This window comes from Oreochromis aureus, linkage group 6 (genome assembly GCF_013358895.1).
Source record: "Oreochromis aureus strain Israel breed Guangdong linkage group 6, ZZ_aureus, whole genome shotgun sequence".
Taxonomy (NCBI): domain Eukaryota; kingdom Metazoa; phylum Chordata; class Actinopteri; order Cichliformes; family Cichlidae; genus Oreochromis; species Oreochromis aureus.
In genome coordinates this window covers 3,709,151-3,721,900 of record NC_052947.1, presented here as the reverse complement: position 1 = coordinate 3,721,900, position 12,750 = coordinate 3,709,151, and positions in this window count along the sequence as shown.

Genomic DNA, 12,750 nt, shown 5'->3' with positions numbered 1-12,750 from the left:
CTGTTTGGCACTGTAACAATCAAAGTTATTGTCTGAAGGCCAAGAAAGATGCCCAGCTGATTTATTTTCCCAAGTGGATCTTTATGGCTTTGCTATATTGGGCCACTTGATTGATCTTTATTTTATTTTATTTTATTTTATTTTATTTTATTTTATTTTATTTTATTTTATTTTATTTTATTTTAAGTTATTACAAACTGGACAGACATGACTGGGAGAAAGAAAGGGAGGGAAAGAAAAACAGAGGGGAAGAGGGACACAGAGAAAACGCACTAAAAATCTGCTGGATCACCTGTTGGAAGAAAAGAAAAAGAAAACCAGCAAAAATAGAACAACACAGTAGGGAGACCACAGCAACAATCTAGATAAGTACAAGTAACAGTAAATAATAATATTGAATGTTACTGAGCAGCACAGAAGATCCACAACACTCAATATTCTTTGAGGCAGCAGCCAAGGACGACAATGTGTGTCTGTGAACACTCGTGTGCACACCTGTGTGCATGAGCGCGCTTGTATTGAAAAGGTTTCTCCATGTAACTATCTGCTAGAGCAGTGGTCCCCAACCCCCGGGCCAGTCCATGAGTCATTTGGTACCAGGATGCGAGAGTTGAGGCTTGGGTGTGAAATTTGTGCTTTTTGGGGTTTTTTATCGGTTTTATCATTAACTTGGTTTCCCTGGGTCTTTTTCCGTGTGTTATGAATGAATTTTCTTTTTGGTACTGGTACTAGTTTTATTTTGTTGTATTTATCTGCGACACCTTAAAGGTCGGTCTATGAAAATATTGTCAGACATAAGTCGGTCCGTGGCGCAAAAAAGGTTGGGGACCCCTGCACTAGAGGGTGTGGGGAGCCATAGCCCCGTCCCCCAGGACATGAAGCAGGCATGGAGGAGATCCAGGCCCCAGACATCCAGAGGCCACAGCAGAAGCCACAGGGGGCTGCGGTAACATGCCTGCAGGCCCTGCCGGCAGCCAGCCATGCCAGTGTGGACCGAGCCCTGGGCCCAGAGGTCCAAGGGCCCCCCAACCCCCAGAAGGAGCCCGACCGAGCCATGAGTGCCAGGCCCCGTCTAGCAGCCACCAGGAGTAAGCCAGTACATACCTGAGCAACCAGCTCCAGACACTGAGAAACCATCAATGCACCGATGGTTGAGGACATCAGCCACCAGCAGGTAGTGTGGAGGTGGGGGACCAGACCCCCACACCTGGGAGGGCCTGAGATTTTCCCAGACAGGTGGAGTCTAAGAACCAACCTGACACATAGACATAGACGAACAGGCACACATAGACACAAACATGTATTCCTGCCCTCATGCACACATATACAATAACTCAGCATTCACATAACACGGAGACAAACAGAAATGAACGCACATCACACACTCACACTCCCCAAACATGCCTTATACCCCCAGGTCCAGGTGCCATCCTCCCCAGAGGGGCAATCTGCCCCCAGACCCAGACCCTCAGTAGGCACCCCTGCTCTCTGGAATCCACCAAGGGCAGGGAGCCCAGGCCCATCCAGACCGGGGCCGGCAGCAGTAGCACCGCCCAGCCCCATAGAGCCCGGGGTGGCCTGCCTGACCCCACCCGAGAGGAAACTACACCCACCCCATCATCCAATCACCTCCCAGACTACATAAGACAATAGACACCCAGATTGAGTTCATTCACCATCTTTCCTATATCTCTTCCCCACCTGCAGAATGAACTCCTGGAGAGCAGAGAACTTCTGGAAGGATGTAACAACATCCCCACCAGTTGAAGACACCCCCAATTCCGCCGATGCACCAGGAGACCCCCGAGAGCCCCAGCCCGCAGGGGGGGCACCCCCAGAACCCCAAGCTCGCAAGCCCACCCCGGACCCACCCAGGGGCAGCTAGGCTACCAGGCCAGTAACCCATGTCCGCCAGCACAGACCCTCCCCCGGCCCTGCTGCATGCAGCCATCAGGAAAACACCATCCAAGAGCCACCAGAGCCCCAACCAGTTCATGACCCCGGGTTGAACCCTCCAGAAAAAACGTCCCTAGGGAATCCCCAGACACCCAAAGCCTGTACCTACCCCCACATCAACCACAATAGTGAAGGCAGGAAAAAAAAAACATGACCCCCCACCCCCACAAGTGATGGAGCTGATCAAAGAAGCCCAGATGGATTGATCTAATGTGGTGGCAGAGGCAGTCGTGTAAAAGAAAGAAGAAAAGACCCGGGCCTGGCAGCCTGGCCACCCCCAATTAAGGTGGACGCAGTCTGTGTATCTGAATTGAGCTCTAACCAACCTTAGATCTCATTGCAGGATTACATGAATCCACATACAGTATTAAGAGGGGGGTAAAATGGAGAGAATGTTGTCTCTGGGAGTTTAGCTGATTTAGAGTGGCAAGGTATGGTGGCTGTGTTCCGGTTAAAGAACACGGAGGCAGCTTCCAAGTTCGGTTTGCTTATTCAGCCATGGTCTGTAGTAGTGATACATAAAGCAACTATCAGTACAGCACGTGTCAAACATTCAACACGCCCAAACATAATTCTAGCACAGAGATTACAGAAGGAAATTGTATTCAACACTCACCTATATAACAACTTCCCAAATTACACAAGGTTTATAATTAGCATTAACTAGCTTAGTAGCTTATATAGCGTATTAGCGTAAGATAACATTAGCATAGTCACAAGGGAACAAATACACACAACAGCATTTGACCTACACAACATTCTTATGTTTCAGGTACATGGGCCAGACGTGGCCATCAAAAAGGCCAGGTGGCCAAGGCCTCTCCGTGAATCGCTACCTTATCGTGGTGGAGGGGTTTGTGTGTCCCAGGGATCCCAGGGGCTATGTTGTCTGGGGCTTTGCCCCTGGTAGGGTCTCCATGGCAAATTGGTCCTGGGTGAGGATCCAGACAAAGAGCGATTCAGAAGACCCTTATGAAGAGAATATCGAGGAACAGTTTACCCTGCCCGGGATAGGGTTACGGGGCCCCGCGCCTGGAGCCAGGCCCGGGAGGGTGCCCGAGGGCGGCGTCTGGTGGCCGGGCCTTAGTCCATGGGGCCCGGCCGGGCACAGCCCGAAGAGGAGACATGGGCCCATCCTCCCGCAGGCCCACCACCCGCAGGAGGCGCCATAGGGGTCGGGTGCATTGTATGCTGGGCGGCGGCCAGGAGCGGAGGCCCTGGCGGACTGATCCCCGGCTGCCAAGACTGGCAATAGGGACATGGAATGTCACCTCTCTGGTGGGGAAGGAGCCTGAGTTAGTGCGTGAGGTTGAGAGGTACCGGCTAGATATAGTCGGGCTCACCTCTACACATGGCTTGGGCTCTGGAACCAGTCTCCTGGAGAGGGGCTGGACTCTGTCTCAGTCTGGAGTTGCCCCTGGTGAGAGGCGGCGGGCTGGGGTGGGTATTCTAATATCCCCGGCTTGCTGCTGGTGCGTTGGGGTTTTTCCCGTGGATGAGAGGGTTTGTTCCCTGCGCCTTAGGGTCGGGGAACAGGTCCTGACTGTCATCTGCGCTTATGCGCCGAGTGGCAGTTCAGAGTACCCAGCCTTCTTAGAGTCCCTGGGGGTGCTGGAAGGTGCCCCATCTGGAGACTCTGTTGTCCTGCTGGGAGACTTCAATGCTCACGTGGGTAACAACAGCGAGACCTGGAGGCGTGATTGGGAGGAACGGCCTCCCTGATCTGAATCCGAGCGGTGTTTTGTTATTGGACTTCTGTGCAAATCACAGTTTGGCCATAACGAACACCTTGTTCGAACATAAGAGTGTCCATAAGTGCACGTGGCACCAGGATGCTCTAGGCCGCAGGTCGATGATCGATTTTGTAATCGTATCACCAGACCTGCGACCATATGTTCTGGACACTCGGGTAAAGAGAGGGGCTGAGCTGTCAACTGATCACCACCTGGTGGTGAGTTGGATCAGGTGGCGGGGGAGGACGCTGGACGGACCCGGTGCACCTAAACGTGTAGTGAGGGTGTGCTGGGAACGTCTAGCAGAGGCCCCAGTCCGTGAGATCTTCAACGCACACCTCCGGCAGAGCTTCAACAGCATTCCGAGGGAGACTGGGGACATTGAGTCCGAATGGACCATGTTCAGCGTCTCCATTGCTGAAGCTGCTGCAGTGAGCTGCGGCCGCAAGGTGGTTGGTGCCTGCCGTGGTGGTAACCCCGAACCAAATGGTGGACACCAGAGGTGAAGGGAGCCACCAGGCTGAAGAAGGAGTCCTATCGGGCTTGGTTAGCCTGTGGGACTCCGGAAGCAGCCGACAGGTATCGACAGGCCAAGCGGAATGCGGCTCGGGCAGTGGCTGAAGCAAAAACTCGGGTGTGGGAGGAGTTCGGAGACGCCATGGAAAAAGACTTTCGGACTGCCTCGAAGAGATTCTGGCAAACCGTCAGGCGTCTCAGGAGGGGAAAGCGGTGCTCTACCTGCACTGTGTATAGTGCTGGCGGAGCGCTGCTGACGTCGACTGAGAAAATTGCCAGGCGGTGGAAGGAATACTTCAAGGACCTCCTTAATCCCACTGACACGTCTTCCGAGGAGGAAGCAGAGTCTGGGGATGAGGGGAATGACCCGCCAATTTCCGGGGGCGAGGTCACTGAGGCAGTTAAACAACTCCTTGGTGGCAGAGCCCCTGGTGTTGATGAGGTCCGCCCCGAGTTCCTGAAGGCTCTGGACGTTGTAGGGCTGTCCTGGTTGACACGCCTCTACAATGTTGCGTGGAGATCAGGGGCAGTACCCCTGGACTGGCAGACCGGGGTGGTGGTCCCCATCTTTACGAAGGGGACCGGAGGGTGTGTTCCAACTACAGGGGATCACACTCCTCAGCCTCCCTGGGAAAGTCTATGCCAGGGTGCTGGAAAGGAGAGTTCGTCCGCTAGTCGAACCTCGGATACAGGAGGAACAATGCGGTTTTCGTCCTGGTCGCGGAACACTGGACCAGCTCTTTATCCTCTCAAGGATACTCGAGGGTGCATGGGAGTTTGCCCAACCAGTCTACATGTGTTTTGTGGACTTGGAGAAGGCATTCGACCGTGTCCCTCGGGTGTCCTAATGGGAGGTGTTGCGGGAGTATGGGGTGTCTGGCCCATTGCTACGGGCCATTCGATCCCTATACAACCGTTGCAAGAGTTTGGTTCGCATTGCCGGCAATAAGTCGGACTCGTTCGGTGGGTGATGGGCTCCGCCAGGGCTGCCCTTTGTCACCGGTTCTGTTCATAATTTTTATGGACAGGATTTCTAGGTGCAGCCAAGTGGCGGAGGGCTTTCGCCTCGGTGGCCTCAGAATCTCATCTCTGCTTTTGCGGATGATGTGGTTCTGTTGGCTTCATCAGGTGAAGGCCTCCAGCTCGCACTGGAACGGTTCGCAGCCGAGTGTGAAGCAGCGGGAATGAGGATCAGCACCTCCAAATCTGAGGCCATGGTTCTCAGCCGGAAAAGGGTGGAGTGCCCACTCCGGGTCGGGGATGAGTTCCTGCCCCAAGTGGAGGAGTTCAAGTATCTCGGGGTCTTGTTCGCGAGTGATGGGAGAAGGGGCCGGAGATCGACAGACGGATTGGTGCTGCGGCTGCAGTGATGTGGACGCTGCACCGGTCCGTCGTGGTGAAGAGGGAGCTGAGTGTAAAAGCGAAGCTCTCAATTTACCGGTCGATCTCGTCCCTACCCTCACCTATGGCCACGAGCTGTGGGTAGTGACCGAAAGAACGAGATCGCGGGATACAAGCGGCAGAAATGAGCTTCCTCCGAAGGGTGGCTGGCCTCTCCCTTAGAGATACGGTGAGAAGTTCGGCCATCCGGGAGGGGCTCAGAGTAGAGCCGCTGCTCCTCCACATCGAAAGGAGCCAGTTGAGGTGGTTCGGGCATCTGACAAGGATGCCTCCTGGGCGCCTCCTGGGTGAGGTGTTCGGGCATGTCCCACCGGGAGGAGGCCCAGGGCAGACCCAGGACACGCTGGAGAGATTATATCTCTCGGCTGGCCTGGGAACGCCTTTGGTGTTCCCCGGATAAGCTGGAGGAGGTGGCTGGGGAGAGGGAGGTCTGGGCTTCTCTGCTTAGGCTGCTGCCCCCGCGACCCGGCCTCGGATAAAGCGGATGAAGATGGATGGATGGATGGAACATCACGTAAACATAGCCCACCTTCTGGCATTCACACACAGCAATAAACCAAGAACCCACAAGTTGCTGGTGAGAGGACACAAGGAAAAAATGCTGGCTTTCAGCAGCTTCGAAGGCAGACCAGCAGCGCATGGCACAGAGTAGTGCATTCACGGAGCGTCAGCATAGACATGGTGGGTTCAATGACGTAGGACATATCAATTTCCACAGTGAAAACATTATCAATAAACAAACCACAACACTTCAACCAAGCAAACTGTCATGTTACGGCTGTGTGGCAGGCAGGAATGGACCCAAACGTAAACTCATCAGAACAAAACTTAAACTCAAAAGTGCAGCTTTATTGCGGGGAAACAGGCGATACAAACAATACAAAACTAAACTGGGAAAACTAATTATAATATGCATGAGGAGACAGGAAGAATTACACACAGCTATGAGGGAGGACGCAACACAGAACTGAGGGAGACGCGGACATAAATAAACGGAAGGATAACGAGGGACGTGGGATCACACGGGGAACACAGGTGACACTGATAACCTTAACGAGACAGGGTAGGAGCAAACACAATGGGACGTACACTGACGGGAGACTATCAAAGTAAAACAGGAAGTACACAGAGACACAGACCACAGGGGAAGAGAGAATACGAGGAGAGCACAGACATAACGGGCTGGGGAAAACATGGAAATAAACACAAGAAGGAGAAACGATGCATGGGAACTCATAGATACACGGAGGAGGCCACAGGGGGAGAACCTACTAAATACTCAGAACATTAAAATGGAGAATACAAAAAAAACTTAAACTAGGGCACTAGACTCTGTAGAATAAACTAGGGCAACAAAGTGAACTTTAAACAAAACATAATACAAAATCACAAGGACACAAGAAAACTCAAAACGCTGGGTCGAGAGACCCAGGATCCTGACACAAACAACCTGCAAACAGTGGGCTTTCCAACACAGCTGCCCCCGATTGTCTGCACAGACAGTTGAATCCAAGGTAGAAAGGCCACTCAGGTACGTGGATCCTTATTGTCATCTTCAAGCTTAGGGAGTTAGACCAAGCAGGTTATTGGTCGAATATATGTTCGATCTTTGACCTTAACGGCAGCAGTCCGCATGTGTCTTTCAGCTCCAGGGTAAGTACTCGTCACCTTATCGACAAACCATAAAGCTCGTGGCAGCTGGGGCAGCTGAGGCAGGTTGTGACGGATGAATTGGGACCAGAAGTGGTCGACGAGAACTTGGCTATGTCTCCATCTGCGACTTCTGATGAGGTTACTGGGGTTGTAAACCACTTGGAGGGAGTGATGCATCATAGTGTCCCATCAGCAAAATGTTAGGCGTGATGGGATTTGGATCTGCTATGTCTGATGAGACGTAGCCAAGAAGCTTAGCGTTTACGATGCCTTTAACCACCAGAAGGACTGTACGAAGCACAGTTTCAGAGACCGTCTGCTTCTTGAGCACAACCTTAAGAGCAGTTTTCACTGAGCTGACCTCTCTCTCCCAGGTGCCACCGAAGTGAGGAGCACTGGGGGAGTTTAAACTGAAAGCAATCTGCTGCCAACCGCTCTTTCAACTGAGGAGCCATGGTCTCAAAGGCCTCATGTAGCTCTCGGGCTCCACTGACAATATTTGGCCCGTTGTCACACAGGAGCTCAAAGGGTTTGCCTCTTCTGGCAATAGAGCGCCTTAGCGACATCAGGAAGGAGTCAGTGTCAAGGCTCTCAAGGAGGTCTAGATGCACACAACGGGTTGTGATGCACTTGAAGACTATGCCCCAACACTTCTCTGTTCGACGTCCAATTTTCACAGTAAAGGGTCTGAAACAATCGACTCCGGTCGAATAAACGGGTGGATACAGACGCAGACGAGCTGGTGGCAAATCTGCCATCTTAGGGATGGAAGGAATGGCACGCCAAGCCTGACACTGCACGCAGTCTTTCTGATACCGCCTGACTGCTTCCCTCCCCCGCAGGATCCAGAACCAGCGACGCAGTTCAGCCAACACTCTCTCAGGTCCAGGATGAAGGAGGGTCTCATTGAAATTCTGAATGATGATATGCTTAGTCAGAGGATGTTTTGGGTCTAGTATGATCGGGTGGATGGTGTCTAACTCCAGCTGCTCAACACTTCGTAACCTTCCACCAACTCTGATGAGTTCTGTATCCTTATCATATTCGGGTGATAAGGAAATCAAACGGCTGTTGGTTGGCAATGGTCTGCCAGACCTGAGTGCGTTGACCTCCTCTGGAAATGACTCTGACTGGGACTTTATCGGGAGGAGATTCTCAGCTTTGATGTAATCAGCTGCTTCACTGGGCGAGTTAGAGTTTCGGTCCGCTGCCCCATGTAGGGACCGCGGTGTCGTCTGCATGACGTGGACATGTCTGCAGGTGGAGAACATGCCAATATCAGGAAGTTGAGGGCAGGAGTTAACCATCACCTGTCCACAGAAATATGATTTCTTCAGCTCACCATCTTCTGGCTCTGGATATGCTGGTGGGCTGGTCGGCCAATACTCCTCAGATTGACGTAAAAATTCAGGGTCTTGGCGCTACCGGTGTGATTGTGACAGCTCCTTCAAGGTCTTGCCCCGGGTAATGTCATCAGCAGGGTTGTTCATGCTATCCACATATCTCCAGGTACTTCCATCTGTAAGACTGGATCTCTGCCACCTGCGTGCCCATGAAAACTTTATAGCTGGAAGATTCTGGCTTGATCCAATGGAGAACAGTAGTGGAGTCCGACAAGAGAATAACCTTTCGGATGGGTAGCATGAGCTCAACTTGAACGAAATAGCTAGTTGGACACCAATGAGAGTGGCACTCAGCTCCAACCGCGGGATGGACAATTGTTTCTTTGGAGTCACATGGGATCTAGCCAGTACAAAGGCAACATAGACTTCCTTCTGAGCGGTTTCTGTCCACAGGTAAGCGACAGACCCGTATGCTCTCTCAGAAGCGTCGCAAAATATGTGAAGATTTAAGCACCAGACTTAAGACTACTGGACGCCACCTGAAATGTCTCTTCAGGAAAACTGGATTTACTATTCATAAGGACATGTATCTCAGTAACATACAACATTATAAAGAAGCATTTTATCAAGCTAAATATGCCTACTACACTTCTATTCTTGCATCCGCTGAAGGAAACACTTGCACTTTGTTTTCTACATTACACAATATTGTTAAACCTCCAGATACCTTTGCCATACATACACACTTTGCTGCAGTTTGCAACAAATTTATGGATTGTTTTTTGTACCTTCATCAACAATTGCCCCTCGTCCTGTGATATGGTCAATTGCTCTATCTGCATTTTTTGTCCTACTCAACTGTCATCCTCTCTATCCAATTTTGAACTTCCTACAATAATTCAGCTATCTTCCATAATTACTAAGTTGAAGTCCTCATCGTGTAAACTTGATCCACTGCCGACTAATCTTGTTAAACTCTCGCTCCCCTCTCTTGGCTCACTGATTGCTAATATAGTACACTCCTCTCTTAATTCTGGAAAAGATAGTGGCTGCACAGGTTCATAGACATCTCACTGGAAATAACTTGTACAAACGGTTTCAGTCCGGCTTCCATTCATTTCATAGTACAGAAACAGCTCTAGTAAAAATCACCAATGATCTTCTGCTTGCAGCTGACTCTGGACTCATCTCCATCCTCATTCTCCTTGACCTTACAGCAGCTTTTGACACTATCTCCCACCACATCCTTCTTCACAGATTAGCATCTATTGGCATCAATGGTACAGCACTCGCCTGATTTACCTCATATCTCTCTGACCGCTTACAGTTTGTTCAGTTACTCACTCACAGATCACTATCTACTCCAGTTAATTCCGGTGTACCTCAAGGCTCTGTCCTGGGTCCTTTACTTTTTATCATTTATCTCCTACCCCCTAGGTAATATTTTCAGGAAACATAACATCCAGTTTCACTGCTACGCAGATGACACCCAGCTCTACCTATCCTCCATACCCACAGCTACTCTCCCACCCACATCCATTTCTGACTGTTTAAGTTAAATCAAGGTCTGATTTACTCACAACTTTCTTAAACTTAATGGCAATAAAACTTAGCACTAGGGGATAGATCACTCTAAATTGCCCATAGCTGTGAATGCGGGAGTGAATGTGAGTGCAAATGGTTGTCTGTCATTCTGTATTAGCCCTGCGATAGACTGGCAACCTGTCCAGGGTGCACCCCGCCTCTGCCCGTATGGGATAGTCTTTCATTATCCTTTGATAACTCTGTTATCACACCCTCCCCTCAGGTTAAGAGTCTTGGTGTCATCTTTGATAGCACTCTTTCCTTCACAGCACATATAAATAATATCACTTGGCCTTCCTATTTTCATCTCCCTTATGTTAACCGCCTTCGTCCTTCACTCACACCACACAGTACCGCCATACTTGTCAATGCTCTTGTCACATCTCATTTAGATTGCTGTAATTCTCTTCTCTATGGTCTACCTCATAAATCACTCCATAAATTGCAGTTAGTTCAAAATACAGCTGCTCGTATTATTTCCAGAATTAGATCCACTGAACATATAACACCTGTTCTTAAACAGCTCCATTGGCTTCCAGTTCACCTCCACATCAATTTCAAGATCCTGCTTCTCACTTTCAAAGCGCTTCATAACCTCGCTCCTCTATATTTATCTGATCTTCTCCATACATACTCACCCCCTCGTACACTCCGCTCTTCTTCAGCTTCCCTTCTGTCTGTTCCACCTGCTCGCCTGACTACCCTGGGACTCAGAGCCTTTAGTTGTTCTGCCCCGAGACTTTGGATGCACTTCAACCAGATCTCCGGACCACAAACTCTCTCACCACTTTTAAATCGCGTCTCTTATCTCTTCAGTTCAGAATTGGAGACCCTTGATTCTGTCTTAGTCTATTTTTTACCTTCCTCAGCTTTTATGCTGCCTTTTATACTTTCATGTTTTTTTTCTCTTCTTATTTACCTTATGTCTAAATTTTTACTTTGCCATGTATTCTTGCTATTGTTCTGTACTATTGTAAGGGGACCTTGAGGGTCTTAAAGGCGCCTATAAATAAAAAAACAAAGAAGAACTCCTAGCAATGATGGACCTAGAGCAGGTCCAGGGATGAGAATATTGTTGAGGGACTTCCCTTCATATTAGAAAGAGCAGTTAAAGACAATCCTGTCCTTGTTATTGTGTCGCACCATGTGGTAAGGTATGAACCAGGATTCTGCAGTGGTCCTCGCTATCTTATCTGACACCTTGGCTACATAGCTCTTGAGTAGCCAACAGCCCTTGAGGCGACTGTTGTTGTGATTTGGCACTATATAAATAAAATTGAATTGAATTGAACTGAATAGCCTATCTTCTCTAGCTTCTGAATCTCCTGACGATATACTTCAGCACGTTGTGGGTCTTTGACAAGTCTCCTCTCTGTACTCCGTAGACTTGGCAAGACTGCTTCCATAGGAGCTTGAAGCGTGGTGGAGTTGGCGTAACGAAGCAGTGGTGTGGTATACCTCTGTATCCCATCGACAGTGACCTGGAGTAGGTTTAGAGCTTGCTGATCTTGCTTTGATCAAGTTACCTGCTTCTCGCTCACATAAGGCAGCGTATCAATCTGCCAAAGACGATCAAAATTCCTGAAAAGCTCACAGGTCGGCACAACTGTTGCTGTGAACAGGCACTGCTGCTTAGATGCAGGAGTCTGGTCGATACTGATAAGACCTCGGAGCAACCAACCATGCTTGGTATGGACAGCGATTGGTCCCCCTGTCGGGCCCAAAAGAACTGGTTCTGTGGGTGTCAGGAGATGAGGCATGTCAGAGCCAATAAGCAACAGAAACTGAACGTGGTCTACCAAAGGCAGAGGCAGGTCACGCGGGTGTTTATAGCGACGTTGGAGAATCTTCACCGGATAAGAATGTTCTGAGAGACCAAGAGCATCAGTGGTGAATGCCTTGTGTATATGATACTTCTACCCAGGTTTGTAGGTGGAGGACATATGGAAGGAAACTGAGTATTGCATGAGTCTCCAGTGTTTGGTCCCCATTGTACAGCAAGACCTTTGCAACCTTCAGCATCACCTTGGGGGACCGATTTGGCCTATCCAAGTACACCGTTGTAGTCAGAGCAGTCATCATGAGCACACTCCTCTGGATTTGCTGGACTGCATCATGCAGTACCGTCAGGTGTTGCTCTCTGCAGGCATTACAAGGTTGTTTGAGGGTGCAAACCTCTGGCTGGTGAGTTCTTCCACATTTCCAGCAGCGTTGTTCATTAGTTAACCACCTCACCATCTGGCCCATGGTCAGTTTCTTAAACTCTACGCAAGCGTTTAGGAAATGCTCCTTATTGTCGCAGCGGGGGCAATGTGGTTTAGTTTTAGATGAGGACTTTGGTCGGGCTTCCAGAACTTCGTTGGGAGCTGGGGGTTTCCTGGGAAGTGAGGAAGAAGGTTGGGGTGAAAGAAGGAAAACAGGATAAAGACATGCTGTGGAAGAGAGACAGAGATTAATAACAGATATGATTCGATGCAGAGAGGTCTATTAACACATAGTGAGTGAGAAAGGTGACTGGAAAGGAAAAACTCAATGCATCATGGGAATCCCCGGCAGCCTACGTC